We start from the raw sequence: 26,804 nt of genomic DNA on the forward strand, positions 1-26,804 counted from the left end.
AGCTCAGAGAGGGCAAGCAATCTCCCCAGGGTCACCCAGCAGAAAGAAACTCCACACACAGGCTCTGGTTTGGGGTTTGAGTCCTAGCTCCGGTCCTTACAAACTGTGTGCCCTTGCGGGGGTCAGAGGGGGGCACACAGCCAAGCCTCAGTTTCCTCCTCTTAGAAGTGGGGATCATGCAGCACCCTCCCTTCCTGCGGCTGATTCGGGTCTGAAATTAGACAGCACGGGGCAAACCGCAGCCATCCCATCAGGGTCATAAGAGTACCAGTGACAGCACCCCTCGCCCCCCAACATGCGCCAGCAGCTTCCTAAGCACTTAGCGTGAACCGAGGCATCTAATCTTCATGCAAGCCTGACGAGGTACCCGACACTACCCGCCTCCCACAAATGAGGGGATTGAGGGAGCCGGGTTAAGCCACCTGGTGTAATGCACACGGCTACCAAGGGGCACAAGCGGATCAAACCCAGGACAGCCAGTACTCTGAGTCTGTGCTCTGTTTCCTTCTAAGATCACTGTGAAGAACCGACTCATTAGAAAAGATCCTGATGCTGGGAAAGATCAAAGGCAAAGGAGAAGGGGGCGGCAGAGGATGAGATAGTTAGATAGCATCACCAACTCAATGGACATGAGTTTGAGCAAACTCCCAGAGATAGTGAAGGACAGAAGAGCTTGGTATGCTGCAGACCATGGGGTCACAAAGAGTCAGACACGACTTAGCGGCTGAACAAGATTCATGTGCAACTGTAATAGCTGGATCGCGTGGACCCTTTAGCCAGCTTCCTCTAATGGCAGCATCCTTATAATACCTGCAACCTGGAAACTGACACTGATGTAACTAATCTTATTCAGATCTCAGGGGTTTACATGCACTCACTTGTGTGTGTGTGTGTGTGTGTGTGTGTGTAGATTTATGCACTTTTAGCTCAATGTAGATTCCTGTGGCCACCGCTATTGATGCAAGGGTCTCTTGTGTGACCTCTGGTCTGAACCACCAAAAGTGACTGTCTTTCTCAGTGGATAGGGGATCGAGTCACTGAGACCTTCGGGGCAAGACAGGGCAGGGACAGTACAGCTCTGTGGCTGACCCACGTGACTACCAAGGTCTTACGGGCAGCAAGGAGACATTCATGGGGTCCCCTGCTGCACCAGCCTTTCCTGAGGTCCCCAGGAGAGGCCTGAGGACAATCGGACAGCGGGCAGCTGGAAAGGGCAGCCTGGACACCCAGGGAAGTCCCTGCTGGCTCCTGCTGGCCCCAGAGGAGAAGGCCTGAGCCAACCACCGGCCCAGCATCCGGTGTCACTTACAAACACAGGACAGTTGCCACTCTTGGCAGGAGAGCCAGCTGTGTGTGCCCAGCCCCCAGGCCATACTAATCGCTGTTGGGGTGCCTGGCCCAGTCTTGGTGGAGGATGGGGCAGAAACAGGCATACATGGAGTGTGGGGGCTACCCAGGGACCCCAGCCCAGGTCCAAATGCAGACTGAGCCTGGGGCTGGGGAGGGACCCTTCTTAACTCGCTGGGGTTTCACGTCTGTAAAATGGGAGGGGCTCTCAACAGGGAAAAGACAAACCAGTGGAGTCCAAGATGTATTAATAACTAACTTAAATGCAACCTTGTGTCTACACTTACAGACTCTCTCCACATCAGCCCACTCAAGGCCCCTGCAGGTGTATCTCTGTTTTCCCCAAAGTACCTCTGTGGGCAGCTCTCCCTGGATGGACAGGAGAACCGAGGCTCTGGGGGGCTCCATGACCTGCCCAAGATAATCCTGTCCATGAGAGGTGGGGCAGGAACCATTCATTAGCCCCCTTAAAGCCATTCAGCAACTTAGGGACGGAGACAGATGGAGAGTTCATTTGCAGATAGGAAACTGAGACTCAGCTGTGAAGTGACTGGTCCAAGGTCACACAGCTGGGATATGAATCCAGGCAGTCTGGCAACAGAGCAAAGCAGGTACCTCATCCTCACGCCCCCATCATGGTCCCATTTGACAGGCAAAGAAACTGAGGCTCACAGTGGGAGGCCCAGCATAAAAAGGGACGGAGACAGGATTCAAACCTGGGTCCGCGGCCACCGAGCCCCGCAGTCTGGAAACAGCCCTCCCTGGCCTGTGCTCACACGCCCCAGGAAACGGCCCACTGCCTCCCAACAGCCCCGGCGCACCCAGACCTCAGGACAAATCGCTCCCTCATCCCCTTCACTTGCAACTGAAGGCTCCTTGTGAGCTCAGGAAGCCCTTCCAACTTTCCAGTGTTTATCCCGACTCCTCTCTGCCAGGTCCCTGGGCAAGCCTGGGCCGGTGGTGCTGATTTCAAACCAGACACGGGCACCCAGCCAAGCGCCACCACGGTGGGAGCCGGGCGCCAGGGCAGCCAAGGCACTGCCTGCACCTGGCCCCCTCCCCTGCTCCATGGGCACTGAGGCGCCCACCCCCCAAACCCTAGGCCCCCAGCCCACCCCTGGGGCCAACACCGATGAATGGATGCCAGATCCCTGGTCTTGCCTGCTTCCCTGCAGGGATGAGGTACAGGGGCTCCAGAAAGCAGCACCACCACCTCCCACCCCACGCATCCACTCCAGGGGGCAGCCTGTCCTTCTGGGGCACCTGTCCACCCAGCACCCATTCTGGGGCTTTACCCACCCTGATAAGGCATTGGGGGCCACTACCTCCTGGCCATCGCCAGCCTCCCCAGACAGACCCAGGGAGCCAGAATGCGAAACCATCAGCCCCCATACAGGGTCCCCATCCCACGTCCAGGTCCTACAATCTGTGGCCCCCCGTCTCTCTGCCTACCCTTCCTCGGCCGGGTGACCGGGCCACGCCGCATCTCCCTGCCCACCACCGAGCCCGGAAACTTTTCTTACCCAAGCACATGACCAGCCTCTCGCTCACGTCAGCTCCCAACACAACTTGAAGTAACTCTCCCACAAAAAAAAAAGAAAAGAAAAAGAAAGAAGTAGAAGGTGCCAGCAAGTGGGTCAGTGGAGTCCACACACACAGACTGGGCTGTTGGCTTCCAGAGGACACACGGCGTCCAACCTCAAACCCATCCTTCCTCCAGGGCTGACCCAGGAAGAGGGGCGACCCCACCAAGCAGCCACGCTTGCCTTCCCGCGAGACTGCGGGCTACCACCCCAGCTCAGGGATGGGGTGGGAGGGCCTGCAGCCGACCCAGCCCCCCAGGCTCCCAGCACGATGCCTCCCTTAGATGGGGCGAGCAGAGGGCCACCCCCCAGGGACAACCCATGGGGCCACCCGACCCACAGCAGGGTGAAAATGCGGTGTTGAGCCACAGGCTCCCTGCTTGCCTCCTGCCACTCCGGGCCTATAAACACAGGGAATTACATAAGTCCACTCCTCTTGTTGGGAAGCCAAAAGTACGCGAGCTTTCTCTCCCAGCCTTGGCAGTAAGTAATAATTCCTCATCGCCATGGTAACCCTGGCGGGCTTCCAGCCGACACTCGGGAGCTGAAACACGGGGAGGCCTTTTTATAGCTTGATAGAAAAACCTCCTCACTGTTCACCGCTCCCAGGCGAAAGCAAGCTCCCCGCCGGCGTCTCCTCCTCAACCCAGTCTCCCCCGCCGAGCTCAACCATCCACCCAGAGGGCAGCATGGCTGCCCCGACCCGGACCCAGCATGAACCGACGCCTCTACTCCCATCCCTTCTCGGCTCTCTGGTCTCCAGGGTGACATGGCCACTGGGCAGGCTTCTGCCTTTAAAATATTTCTGTCCTTGTCATCCCAGGAAAAGCAAACATGACCCCTTCACATTGGCATTCTGAGCCAGGGTCATCACAGCTGACAGGCCCAGAGGGTTAAAAAAGATACAGTCACACACACACACACACACACACACACCAGACACACACACTCGCACGCACGCATGCACACTGGCCAAAATGGGTGGCTTGGTGGTCAGCCAGGGGTCTGGATCTTGGCTGCAGCTAGCTGTGTGACTCAGAGACAAGTCTGAGCTTCTCTGGGTGTCAATTTCCCCACTGCAGCCGGGCAGGCTCCGCTCAGCTTCCCCGGTGCCCCAAGCAACAGTGTCGAGGTGTCAGGAGAAGATCCAGAGGGATTTCTAGATTCGCTACCCTGCCCCCAGCAGCCAGGAGTCAGGCCCAGCGCGGTTTGCCCAAGATGGCATCCTGAGTGATGCGAAGGGCTCCCTCGGGATATGGATGAGGGGAAAGGTGGCGTAGGCAGGAGGCGCAGCAAGGGCGAAAGTCTGGAGGCCGGGTCGACTTGGGAGTGTAGCAAAAGCAGAGAGGAAACTGATGTGGCCAAGTCCAGTGGGGATGCAGTGAGGGCATTAGAAGTCAAGGTCAGGGAATGGTGGGAGAGGAGTAGGGCAGGGAAAGCATGAGAATTCTGGGCAAATCACCTAACTCCCTGGAGTGCAGACACCCCAGAATGATGTAATAATGATGTAATAATGATGAGGAGGGGACTTCCCTGGTGGTCCAATGGCTCAGACTCTGCGCTCCCAGTGCAGCGGGCCCGGGTTCGATCCCTGGTCAAGGAACTAGACCCCACATGCCGCAACTAAAAAAAAAAAAAAGATCCTGCCAACTAAGACTGCTGCTGCTGCTGCTGCTGCTAAGTTGCTTCAGTCGTGTCCGACTCTGTGCAACCCCATAGATGGCAGCCCACCAGGCTCCCCTGTCCTTGGGATTCTCCAGGCAAGAACACTGGAGTGGGTTGCCATTGCCTTCTCCAGCCAACTAAGACTAGGCACAGTCAAAACAAAAAAAAATTTTAAATAATGATGACGATAGTAATAGTAACTCATCCTGGGTCCCAAGCGCTTTGTAAGCACTTCATCAGTTAACCCATCTGTCCTTAGCACAGCACAACAAAAGGCAGGGGCACCCAATATACAAAGAAGGAAATGGGCCCAGAGAGGTTAACTGGCTTGCCCAAGGTCACACAGCTGGGAAGTGGCTGAACTGAGGTTTGAATGGCGCAAAGCTGGCTTGCATCCGCCAGTGGAGAGCCATAGAGGGTTTGCAGCAGGTCAGATTTGCATGTGACAAAGGTTCGTGGCCACTGAACTGGCTGAGGGGCCACAAGAGCCACTAGGAGACCCCCTGAAGAGGCCCACGGGAAGGCCACGTGTGTGCCGACACTCATCGGCTCACCCTTCAGCCTCTCCCAAGAAAACACTCTGGAGGATTATGGAAGAATTCTGCAGATCTGCTTTCTTTTACTGGTGGGGAAACCGAGGCACAGAAAGACGTGCGTGATCAAATGCTGTACTTTTAAACCAAAGATCCCGCCCGTCCACTCTCATCCTGACCATCAGAGGATCTCAAGAGCGAGCCAAACTAGCTCCACCAAAACATAGGCAGGCGGTGGAGCCCGAAGCAGCCAGGTCAGAAAGCATGGGTTCCTTTTGTTCTCTTCTGTTTGTTTTGGACACAGACCTGCCCCCAGACTTTCTCAGAGTCTGGCCCTGGAATCAGGAGTAACACCCCAAGCCCCCACCAGAGGGATTTATGCTTCGGGCAGGTTCAAAGCTGGGCCAGGTCATTCCACGGTCACTTCTTGTTTCTGCCCTACAAGGAGCCAGGGAATGAAATGGTTTGCTGAGTGACTCTGTGAAGATGGGAAATCATCACAGACCAGAAACAGCCCCAGGCAGCCCCCTCGAGATACAGCCAGCCACCAAAACCAAGCTCATGTTCAGAATACGTTACTGTGTGGCCGTCTGCTTAGCAAAAGAAGTCCTCATTCCCCAAGATTCTGATGGCGAGCATCCCTCGGTGTTCTAAAAAACCAAGATTCACCAGCATGTACTTCCAGGAACCTGCCTGTGGGCAAAGCTTTGGACGATGGGAAAGATCAGTGACGTTACAGAATACACGGTGATGGGGACCACAGAAGCAGGAGGGGTCCCTAGGCCGAGTGGCCCTGGGCAAGATCTCAGCCTTTGCAGACATTAGTCTGCTCAGCTGTGAAAAGGGGGCATACCTGCCTGCTGTCTCCATTAGGGTCAGCAGAAACTACATCTGTTTTGGGAGGAGCCTCAGGAGACCAGAGGGGCTCCCATTCAGCCTCCAGCTCCAAGTGGAAGGGATCCTTGCTCACTCCCTCCCCTCGTGGATGCTTCCTGATCCAGCCAGGCTCTAAGATAAGGTTAGGAGCAGAGTGGGGGCTGGGGGAAGAGAAAGAGAAAAACGAGTTAGAAACATCTGGCTGGGACTTCCCTGGGGGCGCAGTGGATGAGAATCTGCCTGCCAGTGTTGGGGACACAGGTTCGGTCCCTGGTGTGGGAGGATCCCACGTGCCGAGAAGCAACTAGGCCTGTGCGCCACAACTACTGAAGTCCACGTACCCTACAGCCCATGCTCTGCAGCAAGAGAAGCCACCGTGATGAAAGCCCGCGCACCGCAACTACGGAGTAGCCCCTGCTTGCCACAGCTAGAGAAAGCTGGCACACAGCAGTGAAGACTCAGCGCAGCCAAAACAAAGAAATAAAACTTAAAAAAAAAGGAAACATCTGGCTGTTTTTACCTCTTCCTTTCCTTTCCTGAGGACTTCCCTGGTGGCTCAGACGGTAAAGCATCTGTCTACAATGTGAGAAACCTGGGTTCGATCCCTGGGTTGGGAAGATTCCCTGGAGAAGGAAATGGCAACCCACTCCAGTCCTCTTGCCTTGAAAATCCCATGGACGGAGGAGCTTGGTGCAGGCTACTATCTATGGGGTCGCAAAGAGTCGGGCACAACTGAGCGACTTCACTTTCCTTTCCTGAAGCCCAGCGCTCCCAGATTTGGGCGGGTGACTGAAAAACAACTCAGAAGGTGACTTTGTGGATGTCCATCCATACAATGTGACATTCTTCAGCCGGAGAAAGGAATGAAATACCAATTCATGTAGCCACGTGGACGAACCTCGAAAACATCATGCCCAGGGCCAGAAGTCAGACACGAAAGGTCACATTTTGTATGATCCCATTTATAGGAAATGCCCAGAGCAGGCAAATCCAAAGAGACAGAAAGCCAACTGGTGGCTGCCAGGATTTGCGAGGAGGAAGGGGGAGAGTGCCTGTTCAGAGGCTCCTTACAGGGTGATGGAGCTGTTTTAGAATTAGACAGAAGTTATGGGTTGTACAGCATTGTTTACACACTAAACACCAATGAGTCATGCACCTTTTTTTGGCTGCACCACACAGTAGGTAGGATCTTAACTCCTCGACCAAGGATCGAACCGGTGTTCCCTGCAGTGGAAACACAGGCTCAACTACTGGACCTCCAGGGAAGTCCCTGAACTGTACACTTTCAAATGGTAAATTTTACACGATGTGAATTTCGTCTAAATTCAAAATAAATAAAAAGGTGGTTTGGTTGAACAGACTCCATTCCAATCCAGTTTACTGACCTTCTGGAAGCTGCGACCACCTCTAAGAGTCCCTGACCCCAGGCCTGGAGACACCAGACATTTAGGGAGCCCTAGTGATACGCACCAGGCGCGAAGAACACAGCAGGAACAAGAAAAGGATCCCTGCCCCCGTGGGGGTGACTTGGGAAAAGGTGAGGAAGTCAGCAACAGAAAAGATGTGATGACATCAAGGAACGGCAGCAGCTATGGACGGGTGGTTTCTGGGGAGGTGACAGTTCAACAGTGGCCTGGATGGAGTAAGAGAGAGAGATGTGGAAACTTCTCAGGGAACAGTGTCCCAAGCCGACCAAACAGCCAAGGCAGAGGCCCTGAGGCTGCTGTCCTTGGTGAGTTCCGGGAGCAGCCAGGAGCCCGCAAAGCATGGCAGGGGAGGTGGGCCTGGAGGGATCATGTAGGGCTTCGCAGTCCACAAACAGATCTCTAAGTGTGATTTAAATAAAATTCAGGCAGATGAACAGATAAAGAAGTTGCAGCACATATGTAATGGAATATTGCCCAGCCATCAAAAGGAATGAAACAGGGTCATTTGCAGTGATATGATGAATATGGAGCCTGTCATACAGAATGAAGTCAGAAAGAGGAGAAATGAACATCGTACATTAACGCATATACATGGAAGTCTAGAAAAAGGGCACTGATGAACCTATTTGCAGGGCAGGATTAGAGAGACAGACGCAGCGAACAGACACAGTGAGGCGGGTGCAGGCGAGGGGAGGATGAACTGAGAGAGTGGCACTGACATATATACATCCCCGTGTATAGTAGGTGCTCGAGTGTTTTAAAGAAATCATCCCATCCCCCAAGGGCTCCCCACCCAGGCTGAGACAGACGAGAACAGACCCCAAAGAACACAGACACCCCTCCCTGAAAGAGGGATCCATGAGCCACTCATAGGCAGCTGGCTGGAAGGGGGCCTCCCTGAGGGGGAGACTTCCCCAGACCAAACGCACTGTACTTCATCATTTCTTCCAGGCACAAAAGCATCACATTAAACCCTTGGCCATGCTGGCTAAAGGCAGTGAACTGGTCCCTAGGGCTGGTTTCCTATGTGCTGCTTTTATTTTAAAAAGGGGCTGCCCCCACCGGCAACAGCTGTGAACTGGCCTCGGGCAAGGCTAATTGCTACACGTCAAAGTGCAGAGCCGTCCTGCAGCCAAGGGCACAGAGCAACTGGCAAGGATCGCTGGGGGAGGGGGACCCACACCCAGGAACAGAGGATGAAGGTGTCCAGGAAAGCTCTTGGCCACCACCAGCCCCAGATGGCCAGGGCTCAACCCAGGAAGGACAAATTATACCAGCCCAGGGACACACACCCTCCCAACGTGGGGCACTGGGAAGAACAGGCTTCCCACATGTTCCCTGATGCCTCACAACAACCCAAAAGGATATTGTCATTCTCGTTTTACAGATGGGGAAACCAAGGAACACAGAGGTGAAGTGACTTGTCTGAGGGCATACAGCTAGGAGTGGCAAAGTCAGTATTTGAATGCCCCGGTCACTAACCACTGGGCTAGATGTCTCTCAGACCAAGTTGAACTCCTCTGGAGAGCGCTGGGATAAATTATGCAGCCTCAGGCCTCCACTCGTGGAGATGGCATTTCTGGAGGCCTAAAATGTGACTCCCCAAGTTTTAGGACCTTCTGTGACATTCCATGGACCAGTCTGCCTGGATCATGGAGGGCAAAATACTTGGAAATGAAAGTCACAGCTAAGCACAGAGGCCACAGAAGGATGACGGGCAGCTTTGGCCAACAGGGAAGCTCTTTCTGGCACATACAATGTTTTGTTTTGTTTTTAAATTAGGGCATTGCTTATAAAATCCAGATTTCCAGCTTCTCTCGGAAAAAAATCAGAATATCCAGCAGGTTGGTTAGCCACAATCCCCACCCCTCCCATTTGCCTCATTCCTTTCCTTGACTGCATCTGAGTTGGGGACACTCCTTCCCCTTACCTTGGCCACCTCCACCCAACAGTAAAAATAGCTGAACAAACAATGAAAGCCTCATTCAGTAAGGAAACGGCAAAGAGCAAGGAGGCTGTTCTTGGGGCTTCAGGCGACTGACTCTTCCTCCTCCTGGTTTGCTGTGCTGGAGGCATGAACTTGCCTGAGAACAAAGCCCACACAGAAGGAAGCAGAACTGACACAAAGCCAGCTCTCCAAGGTGTGGTTTGAGCCCCTGGATCCAGCCATGCCTGAACTTGCCCTACCCTGGACACTCCGGCATTAGGAGCACCCATTGACTCCTCCTTGTGGCCTAAACCAGCCTAAATGTGTCTCCACCACGACTCCAGAGTCCTAACGAATCACCCTCATGTCTCGCCTCCACTGACACTTGTCCAAAGAAGCCTGTCCTGGCCCAGAGGCAAATACGAAACTTGTTACGCTCCAGTAATGGTCTGAACTCTGTCTGTGTGACCCTTGATGTCACTTGTTTAACTGACCCTTTCCCTCCAGACACTGAACTCCTCAAAGGCATGAATGATGCCTGACTTTTTCCATCATTCTGACTCTGGAACATTCCATGTGCCCAGTAAATGTATATTAACCAGCTAGCAAAAGAACAAAAGAAGGAATCCAAAGCCATGGATTTCTGCCTTAAATGCAATAAAGGGCTTCAGATCCAGAGAACTAACCTGGTGCCTCTGACTCTGTTTCAGCCAGGTAGGCCTCCTCAGCATTCCTGGGACATCAGGACCCCAGGGCCTTTGCATAAGCTGACCTCCCTACCCAGCTGGCTCATCCCTCTTCCTTGCACAGGTCTGGTTCCTTCTCTTGGTCCAGGTTCCAGTTCAACTGCCACCTCCTTGGAGACTACCTGTGATTCCTTGACCTAAGGCAAGTAGCCCCTGACCCCCACCTCACCCCACCCCAAAGCAGAATTGCTCCACCCTATTATTCCACAGCCAGCATTTCCCTGCTTTCTAAGAGCATGTGTGTTTACTACACTGTCCATCTCCCCGTCAGCCCATAGGATCCACAAGGCAAAGGCTTGGCGTCTTGTTGGCTGAGTATCACAACCCACTCCCTCTCCCAGGAGGCCATGGGGACACCAGGCTGGCTGCAAGGAGGCAGGAAGGAGACCCCCTCATGTCCTGACCAGTCCTGCCCAGCCCAGAGCAGCTGCTGCATGCCTGAGGGCCCTACGTTACACATGGAGCCTGGCCCACAGCCGGTGCGGCCTGCCAAGAGACTCAGTCTGGCTCCAGGCTCAGGGAGGGCTGCAGGTGGTGCCTGCACAGTCCCCACAATTAACAGCAGGTGCCATGGAGTCAAGCTTCCTGGGTTCAAATCCCAGCTCTGCCAGCTGCCAGCTGTGTGACCTCAGGCACATCACTTAACCTCTCTGTGCCTGCAGCGTCCTTCCATATAAAACAGGGCTGGTAATATTAGCCCTTACCTTATACGGCAGCCTTGGGGAGAATATGAGTGGGTGTATATGACATGATTTAGAACACAGCCTGGCATAAAATATATGGGCAGGAATCATTAGAAACTCTAGGGTTCATAATAATAACAGCAAACTCTCCCATAGCACCAAGGCAAGCAAAAAAAATCACGAAGTGTTAGCTTGAGTAATAAATGTAGCATTTTCTCTATGCCTGTTTGAGGTGCTTTACACATGAGTTCCCCCAAAGTATGTTTCTTATTCAGCAAAGGTATGTTTGTTCTTCATTCAACAGGCTTGTTCCAGCTCTTCCAGGCAGCCTCCCCAGATTGCTCCAACCCTCAGGAACAACATGGACACATACAATTCCTCATGTGAGTCTGTCCTCAATTCCCCTTTTCACCCCAGGCTACAGAGAGGGACAGGAGAGCCCCCAAACCCCACCAGACTAAAGTCAGCACATGCATGCTGCATACTAGCCCAAGCTGCAGCTCCTGCTGGACTCTCAGAAATGCAGGCCCCATCAGGCACCCCAGAAAGTGAAGGGTGCTCCTTCCCTGCAGTCTGCAAAGGGGCAATTCCTGGTGGAGGCCTGGGTATCCCAAGGGCTCAGGGCCCACTGCCCCTGACAGGGTCAGATGTCCAAGACACAGGGCACACCGTGAAAGAACAGGCAGTGAGTTTGGCTGGGGGGTCTGGGGTCTCCAGAGACGGCAAGTGAGAACAACAATGCCCCCACAGCCACTTCCATCCTTTCTGTCCCCCACATGAGGTGGGCGCAGCTGATCTCCTGGCTCCCAAGCACAGAAAGGGACCCGGTGAAGCCAGCCTTTGGCGTACATGGCCCCTCCACTTCTCAGACAGGAGAGGCACCCCCCTTCATGCCAGGGAACTGACGTGGTAAAAGCTGGTTAGAATGCCAGCTCTGGCACCTCACTCAAGTCCCTCTACCTCACTGAGCCTCACTTTCCTCATCCGGAAAATGGGCTGGGTCTAATGATTATCAGCATAGTACCTACCATAGGCAGGACCAGGAGTGCCCAAAGAGCCAACAAACCAAAGCCACAAAAAGAAAGATCTAGAAAGAAGTCATTTTAATTTCTGCAAATGGGTTTGCTTTCTTGTTACAGGAAACATAATTTTACATGTCATGTTTCAGAATGGTTTCTGTTTGGATTTATAGCAATTGTGGAAGGCATGACCTGATCTTTCCAGCACTTAAACCTCTTGAGGCCTTGAGCCCCCCTAAATTAGCATCTTCCTCTGAGGGCGCATGCCTAGCAGAGACAGCTCTCCAGGTCTGTGTGTACCACACAAGATGACCTAGAGGCTAAGAGAGGAGACCCAGAAGGATGCAGGCTCTGGGGAAGACAGTCTGGGTTCAAATCTCACTGGTTGTGTGACCTCAGGCAAGTCACTTAACCTCTCTATTCCTCAATTTCTTCATCAGCAGAGTAGAGATGACAACAATCTCCACTTCACAGGCAGGGCTGGAAAATTAAATTATAATAGGTAAAGTAGACCATGATTGCTACGATAAACCCTGTTCTTCTTACTGTTTTCATTTGCTGCAATTTCAAAAGGTTTAGAAATCTGACTGCAGGAAAAAGACAAGTATACCTGGATCCGTGGGGTCTGGGGGGCCCCACCACCACCTAGGCTCACCAGGAGCCCCCAAAAGCAGGGCCTCCCTCCTCCCACGGCTGAGGGCAGGGAATCCTATCAGATGGAAGGAGACACATGTCAGAGCCGAAGATTAAAAACAAGTACAATTATCGGGCAGGCATCCATCCATAATTATGAATCTGATATAATTAGGCACCCCACTAATTTCATTACTTATTTATTTACGGGATTGCTTATTTAATTTACAGGCCTCCTTCCCCGAAAAGTCATCTTAGCTCACACTCCTTGGGCAAGGAAGGAGGGGACCCTCTACTCTGTCTCCCCTCCCCCCTTTCCTGGGCTTCCTCACCCCAAAATAGCTCCCCAGAAGGTCTCTGTGACTGAAAGACAAAGGTTGACATTCACTCAGCAGTGCTGGGTGCCCACAGACAGTGTGTGACCCAGAAGGTAGAAGGTACAGAATGCCCTTTATACCCTCATCTCCCCGGGCAGAGGAAACCCAGGGGGAAAGAAAGGTGATTCTAGGCACCCCTGCCCAGCCACTGACTTCTGAGGTGACCCTCTGGACCAGCAAGCACATTGGTAAACAACAGGGCTGGTACTTCCCAGCCTGGAGATGGAGAAACAGCACTCCACTCTCACCAGATGACCTTCCATAAGTCACCTGACCCCTCAGAGGCTCAGTTTCCTCATCTGTCAAATGGGAGTATTCAGGACAACACCCACAGCCAGCTAACCCTAAAACTGCCAACTGCCGCTAGTCAGTGCTACCCTGTGGCCTCAGCCAATGCAATAAGGCAAGAAAAAGCAAAGTGGCTTAAAGACTTTCTAGCTTCATTCATTAATAGCCAAGAACTGGATACAACCTAAAGGTCTATCAACTCATGAATGAATAAACAAATGGAATCATATATGTACACGATGACAGATCAGTCTCAAAAACTTCAAAACAGTGAAAGAAGCCAAACCCCAAAAAGTACACACTTCAAGATAATTTTAGTACAAAAACCTAGAAGAGTCTATAACCTCTATGACAGCAGATCAGTGGGTGCTGGGGGATGGAGATTTTTGGGGGGTGACAGAAACCCTCCTGATGGTGGTAGTCATATGAATGTTCACATTTTGCCAAAACTCATGGAACTGAACTCTTAAAATGGGTGTATCTTTTTACAGGTTAATTCCATCTCAATAAGGCTGTTTTTCTTTTTAACTGTAACAGAAAATATATATACATATATTAACACCACTAAATCCAATCCCCATGCCCAGGGACTATATTCTCACTTCCAGCTCAGGTCTGCTGGTTCCTTTACTGTCTCTCAAGTTTCCCCAAAGGCCCTGATTTACAAGCCCTTGACAAGGCAGATCAGGGTTGAATCCCAGATTTATCCCTTCCTTCCTGAGTCATTTAGGGAAAATCACTTTTGCCTCTCTATCTGTCAGGTTCCCCATCTACCGAAGCAGGGTTATAAACAGCATGATCGTTGGAGAGTTATTGCGGAGTAAAACGCACCAAGGTGAAGTACCTCTGCAGGCCCTGGCATACAGCAGGGGCCTCATTACTGCTACTACAAAATAATGAACAAGCAAGGACCCTGCCCACTGTGGACAGGGCTGGCCAGGATTCTTGTCCCCCAGACACACAAAAGCCCCTCACTGCCAGGCAAGACTCCAGGTCCAGGTAGCTGCCCCCATCACTGAAGGCTCCAGACTGCCAAGGTTCCAGCATTTAATGGATGTCTGCTGTCCAGGACAGGACAAGTCTCCTTGACTCCACCCAACTCAATCCTCCCAGGAGAACGGACACAAAAGGATGAAGGTCATGTGGGGAGGAGCTCGCCCTGAGGGCGGTGTGGTACACCCTGAGAGGTCATCTGGGGACAGGAGCTGGCTGGTAGAGAGGACCTCCTGGTAGAGAAGGATGCCTTGGCAGTCAGGCCATCATGAATATACTAACTGGGGCAGGACAGGGTGACCCCGGAGCCCACTCATTTATGTAGGAAAAAGGATGATGGGAAAAAGGACGACAGGGAGGGGGCTTAGGGAACTGAGGTGCAGATGCTGCGCCGGCCTCCCGTGTGCCCGTCTGAGGGCGGCTCCGGCTGCCCTGTGAGTGGTGGAGCAGGCAGGCAGTGCCTGGGAGCCCGGGCGGGAGGGGCGTCCCCTGGGCCCGATTAGAGGCCAGCCGCAGGCAGACACGCTCAACTGTCAGCCTCGTCCTCCCAGCCACCATCAGAGGCACCATTAATTGCTGTCATTTGAGGGTAGCCTGTGGAGAGAAGGAGGGGGGCTGTGGGAAGGGGAGGGGAAGGAAAACGGAGGAGGAGCAGGGAGCAGTGAGGGATGGAGAGAAGAGGGGAAGGGGAAGGAAGGCGGGGGAAGGACAGCTGGCTAGGGCTGAGCACCCTGAACTGGAAGGACAGAGAACCACCCATGCATTCTCCTCCTCCACCCAACGGAGGGACCACGGTCCCCCCAGCTAGGGACATGCCCGTCAACCCATTACCCAGGTGGGACAAACAGAGTCCAGACAGTTGTGATTCTGCCTGTCCCAGTCCCTTGAACCTCCCCCAACCCCCACCACATACAATTGGCCACTTGTCTGCCTGGGAGTTGGTTGGTCTTGATCTTCCTCCCCAGGAGATCCAGAAAGCTCCCCTCCCGCCCACCTTCAGCCTCCAGCCACACTTGACTCCTCACCCTTCATGTATACACTACCAGGCACCACACTGGGAGAGACTCAAGGCTCAGACAAACCCCACTTTCCCACCTATACCCCCGCACTCAAGCAGTTCCCTACCGCAGGGTCAAAACCTATACCTAGCTTAGGGGCCCAAATGCCACCTCCTCTAACACATCACCTCTGGTGCCTCAGTTTCCTCATCTGTTGAATGGGCATAAGGACAGCAGAGTGCTGAAGCAGAGTGCAGCTGCTGTTTCATGATCATTCAGGACTTCCATCCCCCTTGACCCACACACAGCTTCCCTTCTGCCTCTTATTGTGTTTTTTTTCTCAGAAATACCTGTTTCCCTGAAGCTGACTCCAGCCCACCAGATCCCCCACCCCAGCCCCCAATGGTGGGATGAGGAGGGTCTCAGAAGGCCCCTGAGCTGCCAACTGGGAGCTCCTGGGCATGGGAGGGGAGCCTAGATCATCCACCCAGCCTCCATGCCCCCTGGGGCCCTCCCTCCCAGCTGGCCCCACCTGTCCCCAGACAGGACTCATCTCTGGGCTGAGGAGCCACTTGGGTCCTGCCAGGGGGGCTCCTGGGAGCACTGGCTTCCTCAGCAGGGGGAGGGACCTCCTCTCTCCCTCCCCGCTGTCTGCCTCCCGCCTCCCTCACACGTGATGGATCGCCCCAGAGGAGGAAGCTAAGTGCTTGCACACAAAAAGCCCTTTTATCGTCCTCGGGTGGGCCACTGGCGTGACAAGCAGATAACTCAACCACAGGAGGAAGGCTCTCCATTAGGCCTTCGATGGGGATTGATGGAGGACAGAGAGGCAGAGGAGGAGAGGAGGGAAAAACACCCCAGGCAAGGCCACCTGCCTTCTAACTTCAAAGGCATCATGAAGGCCAGGCAGAAAGCCCGGCTGGGCTGATCACCTCTGTGGGAACCACCACCAGTGCTGCCCACACTCCCTGCCTCCAAGATGAAACCTACTCCTGCTGTGGGACCAAAGGCCTGGCTCAGGAAGCAGACAGCCTCCAAGGCTGTCCTTCCCTCCTGCCTACTGGAGAGCCCCAAAGGCTCAGGAACAAAGGAGTGAGGCCTGACTCAAGAAAACCCCAACCAGGTGACTCATACAGACTCCTGCAAACCAGGAGGTCCATTCCATATAGCCTCAGGGCCTTTGCACAGGCGGTTCCCTCTGCCTGGGTCACCCTTCCTCTAGAGACCTGCACCCTTCCTTTCACTGCCAGGGGCCTGGGTTCAATCCCTGGTCAGAGAACTAAGATCCAACAAATTGCACTACACAGCCAAAGAAAAAACAAGCCTGTGCCCAGCCCGCTGACCCACCTCTGGTCTGCCTTCTCTTTCCCCTGACACCCCAAACTTTGCCAGTGCCTCCTATGGCCTCCCTCCAGTCCCTCTGGGAGACAAGCTCTCTGGAGAGACCCCTGCCTTCAGAGGTACCAGGTGGGTGGTGGAGGCAGAGAGGGCAGTGGGCACAGACATGCCCAACACGGGCCTCAGTCTGCCCACTGAAACGGCTGTGAAATGGGTGCGTTGAGGAAGAATCCACTGGGTTCCCTGGGAGGGTTAAAGAATTAGTCTCAGCCAGCTCTTTGCTTCCAACTGGGACATGGAACAGGTGATCTATGCATGCCTCCCCTTCCTCATTTGTTAAAATGAGAATAACAGTCCATTTTGCAGCATCACCATGAGGGTGACTAAATGGGGTCACACGAAAAGCCCTAAATGGTGATGGACTTTTGAGCACCTCCTCTGGGCCAGATGCTGTCCCACAGCAGCCCACTGAATCATTGCAGTGACCCGCGCTGGGGACTGCTCATTACCCCTGGTTTACGTAAGGGGAGATGGAGACACAGGGAGGTGAGCGACCTGCCCTGGGCGCTCAGCATGAAAGGGGCCGAGACTGGGACCCAGGTCACTTCTCCCACTGGGCACAGTGACCACAGTGGCGCACCGGTGTCCAGCCCCGCACCCTCCTCCAATATCCAACGTCCCAACTCAAGGGCCTGCACACTGGCCCTGCCCTCGTTGAGCCTGCACATTGGCCCCGCCCACTGAGTCTGCACACAGGCCCCGCCCCCTCTGAGCCTGCACATTGGCCCCACCTGCTCTTGAGCCTGCAGCCCACCATCAGGGCACAGAAGCCATAGGCCCGTGAACCCCAGAGATGGAGAAAATGCATAGTCCTACAGCTGCACTGTCGGGGCAGCTCCTTCTCCAAGGCCCTGTCTGAACAGCACTGCCTCCGGTTAGAAAATATTCCATCCTGGAGGACCCCACAGCCTTCACAGTGGGCAATGGTGCTGCCCATTCCACACCCCATGAAGCCACACGGAGCGCCCCACCACCACCACATCCACCCACCAGTAGAATATGGCAACCCAGCAACTTTCGACCCACCACCCCGAGGAGGTCCCAGCAATATGCTGGAGACAGCAAGTGGGGACAAACAGGAACCTACCAGAAAAAGCCGCCAGCAACTCCGATTCCTCAGAGACTCCCGGGGACCTGCAGGGGAACATGCGGGTCTTGTTAACAAGGATCCCAGCCTCCACGCATGGCCCAGGGCATGACCACATCAAAGTGCAGGTAGATGGCAAGGCCCTGGCCTGGGCCGGGGGCCAAGTATTTCTCCATGACAACCCTATGAGGCGGTACTGCTAGCTCATTTGACAGAGAGGGAAACTGGGGTTCAGAAAATCAAAGTCTCAAGTCCCAGGATCCACAACTAGGAAGTCATGGAGCTGGGATTCTAATCCAAACTGTGTGGTTACAGAGGCAGCCCACACCCCAGCAAAGCCCGCCCAGGGACGCCGGGCCTGTGTTGGGGGCCCAACAGTGTCGGAGCAGCAGTGGTGGATTACAGTGTTGCCATGAACATCCCTCATTAACGTCCCAGGGGACCCCATAAAAAGTCAGTAAGGGACACCCGAAGGAGGGGTGGGCCTACTACTCGCATTCAAGAATGCCTGAGTCACCCTTCAAAGTCAAAGTCCCACAATAAAAACAAGCGTCCAGGATATAAAAAGCACTGCTGCTGCTGCTGCTGCTGCTAAGTCGCTTCAGTCGTGTCCGACTCTGTGCGACCCCATAGACGGCAGCCCACCAGGCCCTGCCGTCCCTGGGATTCTCCAGGCAAGAACACTGGAGTGGGTTGCCATTTCCTCCTCCAATGCATGAAAGTGAAAAGTGAAAGTGAAGTCGCTCAGTCGTGTCTGACTCTTCGAAACCCCATGGACTGCAGCCTACCAGGCTCCTCCGTCCATGGGATTTTCCAGGCAAGAGGACTGGAGTGGGGTGCCATCGCCTTCTCCGATAAAAGCACACTCACAAATAAATAAGAACCAGTCAACCCAATAGAAAAATGAGCAAAAAGACTTGATAGCACTTTGCAAAAGTGGATATAGAGATGGCCAACGAGCACGTGAAAAGATGCTCAATATCATTAGTCAGCAGGAAAGTGCAAACTAAAAACAAGAGACCAGGGACTTCCCTGGTGGTCCAATGGCTAAGACTCCCCACTCCCAATGCAGGGGGCCCAGGGTTCGACCCCTGGTTGCGGAACTAGACCCCACATGCCAAAACTAACAGATCCCATTTGTTGCAACTAAGACATGGCACAGCCAAACAAATAAATATTTTTAAAAATAAGAACAAGAGACACCCTACACATGCATCTGGATGGCCAAAATAAGACAGACAATACCAAGTGTTGGCAAGAATGCAGATCAACTGGAATTCTCAGACATTGCTAGTGGAATGCAAAATGGTGCAACTACTTAGGAAAACAGTTTGGCAGTTTCTTATGAAGTTAAACATACATTTGGGTGACCACATGACCCAGCAATTTCACTGCTGGGTGTTTACCCAAGAAAAATGAAAGCATATGCTCACACACAGAGTTGTACCAATACGTGAATGTTCATAACAGCTTTATTCATCATCACACAAAAAAAAACTGTAAACAATATATTCATCCATAGACAAAGGGATAAACAAACAGCAGTACATCTATACCACGGACTACTACTCTACAATAAATTCGAACAAACTACAGACACAACCACATGGAAGAATGTCAGGATTCCATTTAGAGGATTCTGGGAAAGGTAAGACTCCACTTTCACAAGAGATCTGCAGAGGCAGTCACCCTAGAACAAAAGAAAAATGTTTCCCACAAAAATTAGAACACTGATCACCTATCTCCTTAACAATTAGTCATTAATCTGCACCCAGGTGTTTATGCATTCTTTACTGTGTTAGCCTCTGCACACACACAAAAAGAACAAGTAAACAGTGGGCTTCCCTGGAGTCTCAGAGGGTAAAGAATCTTGCCTGCAAGGCAGGAGACCCATGTTCGATCCCTGGGTCAGGAAGATCCCCTGGAGAAGGGAATGGCAACTGATTCAGTATTCTAGCTCGGAGAATTCCATGGACAGAGGAGTCTGACGGGCTTCAGTCCATGGGGTCGCAAAGAGTCAGAGACGACTGAGCAGGCAACACACTTCAAACAAACAGTAATGGGCAGACCACTGGACAGAGATCAAAAACCTGGCTGTGGTCCCAGTTCTTCTACTAACGGCTGTGACCTTGGGCAAGCCCTCAGTTCTCTCTGACCTCAGTTTTCCCATCCAGAAGACGGGCCTACTCCCCAAAGCCATCTCCAAGACCCGTCCATTCACAAACATCTCTGCCTTGGCTGCACCTTCAAGGAACCTCCTCTGCATCAGAGGCAAGTGGAGCTGAGGCTACCGGCGCTCACAAGTCCACTGCATGTGGGGCTCAGGCTCCAGAACCAAGCTCCCTGGGTTCAAATCTGGGCTCTGCCCCTCTTAGCTGTGTGCACCCTGGGACAGGTAGCTTCAACTCTCTGAGCCTCAGTTTCTTCCTCTCTAAAATGGGGACGAGGGAATTTAATTCCCTGGCGGTCCAGTGGTCAGGACTCTGAACCGTCACTGCCGAGGGGCCAGGTCTGATCCCTGGTCAAGGAACTGAGATCCTGCTAACCATGCAGTGCAGCCAAAACAAATTCTTTTTTAGTTAAAAAATAAAATGGGTAAGACGAAAGATAAAAACACTGACCTTACAGGGACACCGTGGAGATGAAGTGCTTGCAGAGCCGACGTGGGCTCAGTTCCTGCTGGACATTACATTACCCCGATGCAGGGGCTGGCAGCTAAGCTCCAAGACTCAGAAGTCCTAAAAGGGGCCGCAGCCGCCAGTGGCTCAAGGGGGAGGATCCTGCCCCTTCTCTCCTATTCTTTTAAGTTTTTTGGTTTTTTTCCCACTATGATGCCTCCAGGCTAAGTACTTGTCCTGGGCAGCTGCAGAGACAAGGCCCAGCAGGAAGGGCTAGAAGTAGGGAGACCAGGTGTGTCTCCATAGCCTTCCCAGCCCCGGGCTCCTGGGAGCCTCCATGGCCAGTCCCCTGCAGCAGATCCTATGAAGGGCTCAGGCAGGGTCAGGTGGGTGAGCGCTCTCCCCAGGAACCACCTTGGAAGGGCAGCTTGGAGATCAGATCCCACCTGCTTTCCACATTCTCCCAGCTCCAGCCAGTCCTCAAATGGAATCCTCTGATGGTGTGGGGTCCAGACTGGCTTGGGCCAGCCCCAGGGTCACAAGCCCCGGGAGAACAGACAGAGTTCTTTCAGCAATGCTGGCAACATGCAGGTCCAGAGAGCAGTTCCCAGCCTGAAGAATCTGGGGACTTTCCAGGAGAAGCCACGCCAAGCCCCAAGGAGGAAGGTGTGCTTGGCCTGAATCAGGGTGGGGAGGAGATGGGTTGGCAACACGAGAAGATGGTGGGGGCAGGCAGAGAACAGCTGATCCCAGTGCAGAAGTTGGAGCAGAGTGTGTGTGAATGCTGAAGAGACAGAGCTGATCATGCAGACCCTTCGGAGGGTTCTGCATGCAGAAAGGGACCGGTCCCATTGGAATTTGGAGAGTGCGTTTTTCGGGCTCTGGAGTGGAGGATGGGTGGAGATGGAAGTGGGACAAATGGACAGGATGGAGACTATTTTGCAAGTAGCATCCACACAGATGAGGGATCAAAGAGGAGCCCTGGTGGCCATGCTGGGCTCCCACAGCCTCCTGGCCTGGAGATGGCTCTGGGTTGGGGAGGGCAGGAGAACCACATACACTTCCTGTAGCCTTTCTGGGTTCCAGCTGCTTCCCTGTTATCCCATATAAGTTCCACAACCATCCTGGAAGGTGGGGGTGGCCTCTGTTTTCAGCCCAGGAAGTTGATGCTGAGGGTGGGGGTAACTCACCCAAGGTTATCCCACTAGGAAGGGAAGGAGCCAGGATTCCAATCCAGATCCGAGCTCTTTAGGCCACGGGAGCCAGGTCACTGGGTGGGGGATGGGCAGAGGGGTGTGCAGTGCAGTAAGACCTTCCTTGGGTGTGAATAGAAGGAGCACGAGGTGGGAGATGGCTGCTCCGGCCCCCAGGTTGACCCCAAGCTTCGGGAACTTCCCACCAGAGCCACACCCACTGCGACCTCCCTGGGCCTGGAAAGGTCCCCCTGCCCTGGGCCTCCTAGGAGGCAGGCAGCTCTGACCCATGTGCAAGGGAGTCCAGTCAAGGAGCAGACCCCCTCATTCAAGGTCTCAGTCACACCTGTGCTCGCACACTCAGCTGTTCATGCCCACCCTCAGTCACACACACACACGTATTCATGCACACATGCTAGGTTGCTTCAGCCGTGTCAGACTCTGTGCAACCCTATGGGCTGTAGCCCGCCAGGCTCCTCTGTCCATAGGATTCTCCAGGCAAGAATACTGGAGTAGGTTGCCACGCCCTTCCCCAGGGACTCTTCCCCACCCAACGATCAAACCTTCTTCTCTTATGTCTCCTGCATTGGCAGGGGGGTTCTTACCACTAGCACCACCTGGGAATTCCCAAGGCACAACCAAAACTTTAAAAGGAAAAAAAAGAAAAGAGCAAGATAACATCAAAAGGCAGTGACTGCAGTAACAGACATAAACCAGGGTGAAAGTGAAAGTCGCTCAGTTATGTCCAACTCTTTGCGACCCCATCCACTATACAGTCCATGGAATTCTCAGGCCAAAACACTAGAGTGTGTAGCTTTTCCCTTCTCCAGGGGCTCTTCCCAATCCAGGGAAAGAACCGGGGTCTCCTGCATTGCAGCTGAGCCACAAGTAAAGCCCAAACCAGGGCAAGCCTGCAGTGAATGACAAGAGCGATGGCAGGTGAGGAGGAAAATAGGAAGACAGAGAGCGTGTCCCAGGAGGTGAGGGTTTTATCACTATTTCCAGTGAGGCCACAGGAGGGGAGTAGCACATTCTGAACCGTCACATCACCAAGTAGAACGGTGTGAGGCAGGGCCAGGGAGACACCTCCAGGTCAATCCCTGAGGGCTCCATGGAAGCGGTGTCCTCTTCCCCAAGCCCAGCATCTCCCTGCACAGGCGTCTCTCCTAAAGTCAGAATCTCAGGGCTCCAGCCTCAATACCAGTTAAGTGCTTGGTAGTTGAGCCTCAGTACCTCCAGGCCTTTCTCCCCAGGCCTGGCCTTTCTCCCCAGGCCTGACCCAGGGACAAGGCCCTGACTCTGCGGGCCCCCTGAGGCCCTGGCAACACCTGGCCTTTGCCTCCACCTGTCCCTTGGGCAAGTTGCTAAAAGCGATTGCCCAAGCCAGGGCTCAGAACAAATCCTCTCTCCCAGCCCTGCCTCCTCCGGGCCTCCAGCCATGCGGGCTGCACCCTCGGCAGGGCCCCCGGGGGGCACACTTTCCAGATGTTGAAGGAGCCCTTGCAGTGCCTGAAGCCTACAGGCAAGCAGTGACAGAAGTTAAGGTTCCAGTCCCGGTCGGCCACCACCGCACTGGGCACCCAAGTCACTTTATTCCCTGTGCCTCTGTCTCCCCCTCCCGCTGTGTGTAAACTGAGGCGTGGTAACAGAGTCCCCTCAGAGGGTTGCTGCGATGATTAAATGAGTCAATACAGCTCAGCCTCTTGGAACAGGGCACAGTGTAGACCTCAACAAGCCCTTTCGTTAAATTTATTTGGCTGCACCAGGTCTTAGTTGTGGCATGTGGGTGGGATCTAGTTCCCCAAGCAGGGATCAAACCCGCATCCCCTGCACTGGAAGGCAGATTCTTAACCACTGGACCACCAGGGAAGTCCCTCAGGTAGGTTATTTATTATCCCCATTTTACAGATGAGGAATCTGAGATTTGGGGAGATTGAGTCATTTGCCCCAGGCTCATATGGCTGGTGAGAGAAGTCAGGACAGGTGCCCAGGCGGCCTTAACTGCACACATGGGGCTGAGCGCTGTTACTGTTACTGGTACTCTCCTCTGGGTTCTCAGACCCTCAGTCTAAGGGCAGTAGTAACCTGACCCGATCCTCCGAAGCTGCTGCTGCCCATCTCCCTGATGGACAGACTGAGGCTCCAAGAAGGGATTGCACAGCCAGGCTGCCATTCACCTCAGTGGTCCGCCCAGTGGGCGGGTCCTCCACGATTCTCCCCCAATCAGTGCAGAGGCCAGAAGCCAGCGCCCAACCAGAAGCAGGAGCCACAACTAACCACTGTAGTCCCGCCCAGTCATCACCTCCTCCCAGGGCAGATTCACCGCCCAGGCTCTGCCCATCCAGCCCAGTACCGCCCCTCAGAGAGGAGATGCTCCACCCATAGTCCCTGTTATTTCATCTCAATATCCTCAGTGGGCACAGGTCAAGTTCAATCACTCGGCCAATAAGCTTAGGGGCTGGGACAAGGTCCCCAGCCAGGACCCTCGGGGCCTGAACTAGGTACCTCTCCGAGTCAGCCTTGGAGAAAAGACGCTCCTTCACCAGCTGCTACTGCTGCTGCTAAGTCGCTTCAGTTGTGTCCGACCGTGTGCGACTCCATAGACGGAAGCCCACCAGGCTCCCTCGTCCCTGGCAGCCCCTGCCTTCCCACCTCAAACTCCTTCAGTAGCACAGATCATGTTCCACAAAAATCACCCAGGGCTTGGGGACAACTGCAATGCCTGCTACTTTGAGGAAAGGGAAGTGACCCCCACTTGAGCCTCCACGTGGCAGTGTGAACTTGCTAGGCCAAGATGAGCCAGTCACAAAACGTGCTCTATGGAGGCCCTAAACAGGACCCTACAGATCCCGACACTGCCCCCAAGGGGCAGGCATAACTTCTGGAAGCTGTCCCTGCAGGCTGAATTTGGGGACTTCAGGTGCAGTGTGACCCAGGCGCCCAGGGCAGGAGCAGGCCAGGGCCCTGAGGCATTAGAGGGTGGCAGGGGGTTAGGGGGGTTCCTAACACCCCTCTCAGAACCTCCTGGGCCTGCCGGGCACATCTCTTCACACTAGATGAACAGGGAAGTCTCCCCTGTCCCCTGGGGCCAGGTGTCGCCCTTCCCTGTCACTGCAGTAGTAAGCAGGCCAGACAGCCAGAGCGAGAGGGAGGCGGCCCCTTCCATTTAGAAGCCACTGGGGTATTTTATTTTCCTTCTCAAGTGACAGCTGAGGCTGGTGATCCTTGAAACTGCGGAGAGGCAGTCACCAAGAGTTCACCCAGGTCTCTTATTCCCCACCAGACCACGGCAGTCAGCGACAGCTGAGGGGCAGGGGGTGGGGCGGCGGGGCAGCCAAGTCAAGACCACGGCCAGCAGGGATGTTGAGTGGACAGGACCTGGGGGAGGACAAAGTGGGGAGGAGGGGCTGTGGCCCAACAGAAGGGGATGCATGGCCCCACCCAAAGGGGACACAGCCCACCTAACCATGGGGGGCACCGCCCCACTCCATGAGGCTCGAGGGCCATCCTAGGGAGGCACACAGTCAGGAGAAGGAGGAGGAGTAGCCCTGAGCCCTGCCCATGAGTGCCCCAGCCTCCAAATCACCCATCTGGGCTCCCTAGAGACCTGCACCGATTGCAGGTGAAACAAGCACAGCAGTAATAATAGTCCCCTCCTGTAAGTGCGCTCACGGTATGCCCGGTTCTGGGCCACCTATCCTGACCCCATTTCACAGATGGGTAACCTGAGACCCAAAATAGTTCAGCCACCCACCCGAGCTGGCACAACCAGTGAGGGGCAGAGAGATGGGCACCCGGGGGACTGCCCTTGGCCACCCCATCCTCCACCCCCTCCACCCTCAATTTGACCTCGGAACACACTTTTCAGAAACCTCCCGCCCATCTTCTCACTACAGGGTGTGGGGCCATCTGCGGAGACAGCAGCCAAAAGGAGCAATTAGACGCCAGGAAGGAGCCAGGATATCGACCCATTTCTGGAAGGAAGGGGGGATGGGGGGGACTCGGGCCACACCCAGTGTTGGCAGCCTGGCTCCCAGCCAAGTCCAGGTCAAGGCAAGGCAGGCAGCACAGACCAGGCCGGGGTGGGGGCCGGGGTGGGGTAGGGTGGGCAGCTTTGCTTCAAGGCCTGCAGAGACCCAAGAGATGCCCTCTGTCTGTCCATCACCAGCACCACCAGTGGCAGACACCTGGAACCCCCCGTGGCTTTCTCTGAGTGGGCACCATGCTAAGCCCTCTAGCTTACTAACTGGTTTAATTCTTACAAGCATCGTACGCACGAGTTACCATAACTCTCCCCCATTGTACAGATGGGAGCAATGAGGCAGAGAGGCAAGAAAGTGTACCCAGGGTTCCCACAGCTAAGATTTGCATCTGGGTGTCCACTTTAACCACACATCACCTCTGCATGGGAGTCCCCTGAGGGATGGGAGATAAGAGAGAGGGCTTTCTGGGAATGGGGCACTGGGGACTGCATGGGGTGGAAACTTCCAGAAGCCTCTGGAAGTCCCTCAGAGGCCCCATCCTGGACTCTCTGTAAAAATAATTCAGTTTCTACCCTGTAGGAACACAGGGCAAATGCCCTAAAGGGCTAGCTACAGGGTTCCCTGGGGAAGAGGCTGCCTGATGGTCAGCCAGAAGGGAAAACCACTACAGCGTTCCCAGGCCCAGCCCCGCAAACCCTGGGCTTCCCTGCCCCGGAGCAGGGTCTGGGCCATTAGCAGCTGCAGGGCAGGGGGGAGGTGGGAGGTGTGGGGTCTTGAGGGCAGCGGGTGGGAGAGCAGGGGGGTCATGGAACCATGCATGGATCGCCAGAAGCAATTAATTGTCTGGGTCAAGAGATGGTGAAAGAGATTTGTCACCCGGGGGGCCCAGGGAATATTCCGAAGAGTCCAGCGACCCTGGCGGGGCAGGGTGGGGCGGGGGGGGGGGGGTTGCAGCAGGGAGGGAGGGGTGGTCCCCACTGACTGGTAGGGGGAGGGAGATCAGGACCTCTGGAGCTCTCCATTCCCCCTCCCCCAACCCCATCCCCTCCACACATGTCACACTGGCAAAAGCTCTTGTCTCCACGGGTAACCCCTCCCCTCCCCAACACCAGCCTCTGACCCACCCCAGCGTCCACGACCTGCACACCAGGGAGACCAGCCCTTCCTGCACAGAAAGGGACGGAGATGCCTGGCAAGCGAGTCCACACACAGAGTCCTGGCAGCCCAGGATCCGGCCAGAGACCTGGACCCAATCCCAGCCGCACCAAGTTTGAGCTAGGTGACCAGGCCTGTTGCTTAAACTCTGAGACTGCTTCCTGTGCTTTTACAAGAGGGAGGCGATAAGCAAGGGAACTAAAGCCAGGCCGGCTCAGGCACAAATGCCAGCTCTACCATGTTGTTAAGCCTGACGCCATCACTTGGCTTCTCTG

General features: G+C 54.3%; 1 protein-coding gene across 13 annotated transcripts in view; it reads right to left on the reverse strand.

Annotated features, from left to right (window-relative positions):
• NCOR2 (nuclear receptor corepressor 2) overlaps positions 1-26,804 on the reverse strand; it is a 236,523-nt gene that overhangs the window by 184,613 nt on the left and 25,106 nt on the right. For 11 of the 13 annotated variants that reach the window (XM_070386321.1, XM_070386316.1, XM_070386325.1 and 8 more), the window contains exon 2: positions 17,581-17,627. The exons of 1 other annotated variant lie outside the window; for it this stretch is intronic. The gene's annotated coding sequence lies outside the window, so the exon portion shown is untranslated. Of the gene's footprint in view, positions 1-2,870; positions 3,052-17,580; positions 17,628-26,804 lie in introns of those variants that run through there. One more of the 13 variants, XM_070386314.1, reaches the window with a different exon arrangement.

Source organism: Bos mutus, chromosome 17 (genome assembly GCF_027580195.1).
Source record: "Bos mutus isolate GX-2022 chromosome 17, NWIPB_WYAK_1.1, whole genome shotgun sequence".
Classification (NCBI taxonomy): domain Eukaryota; kingdom Metazoa; phylum Chordata; class Mammalia; order Artiodactyla; family Bovidae; genus Bos; species Bos mutus.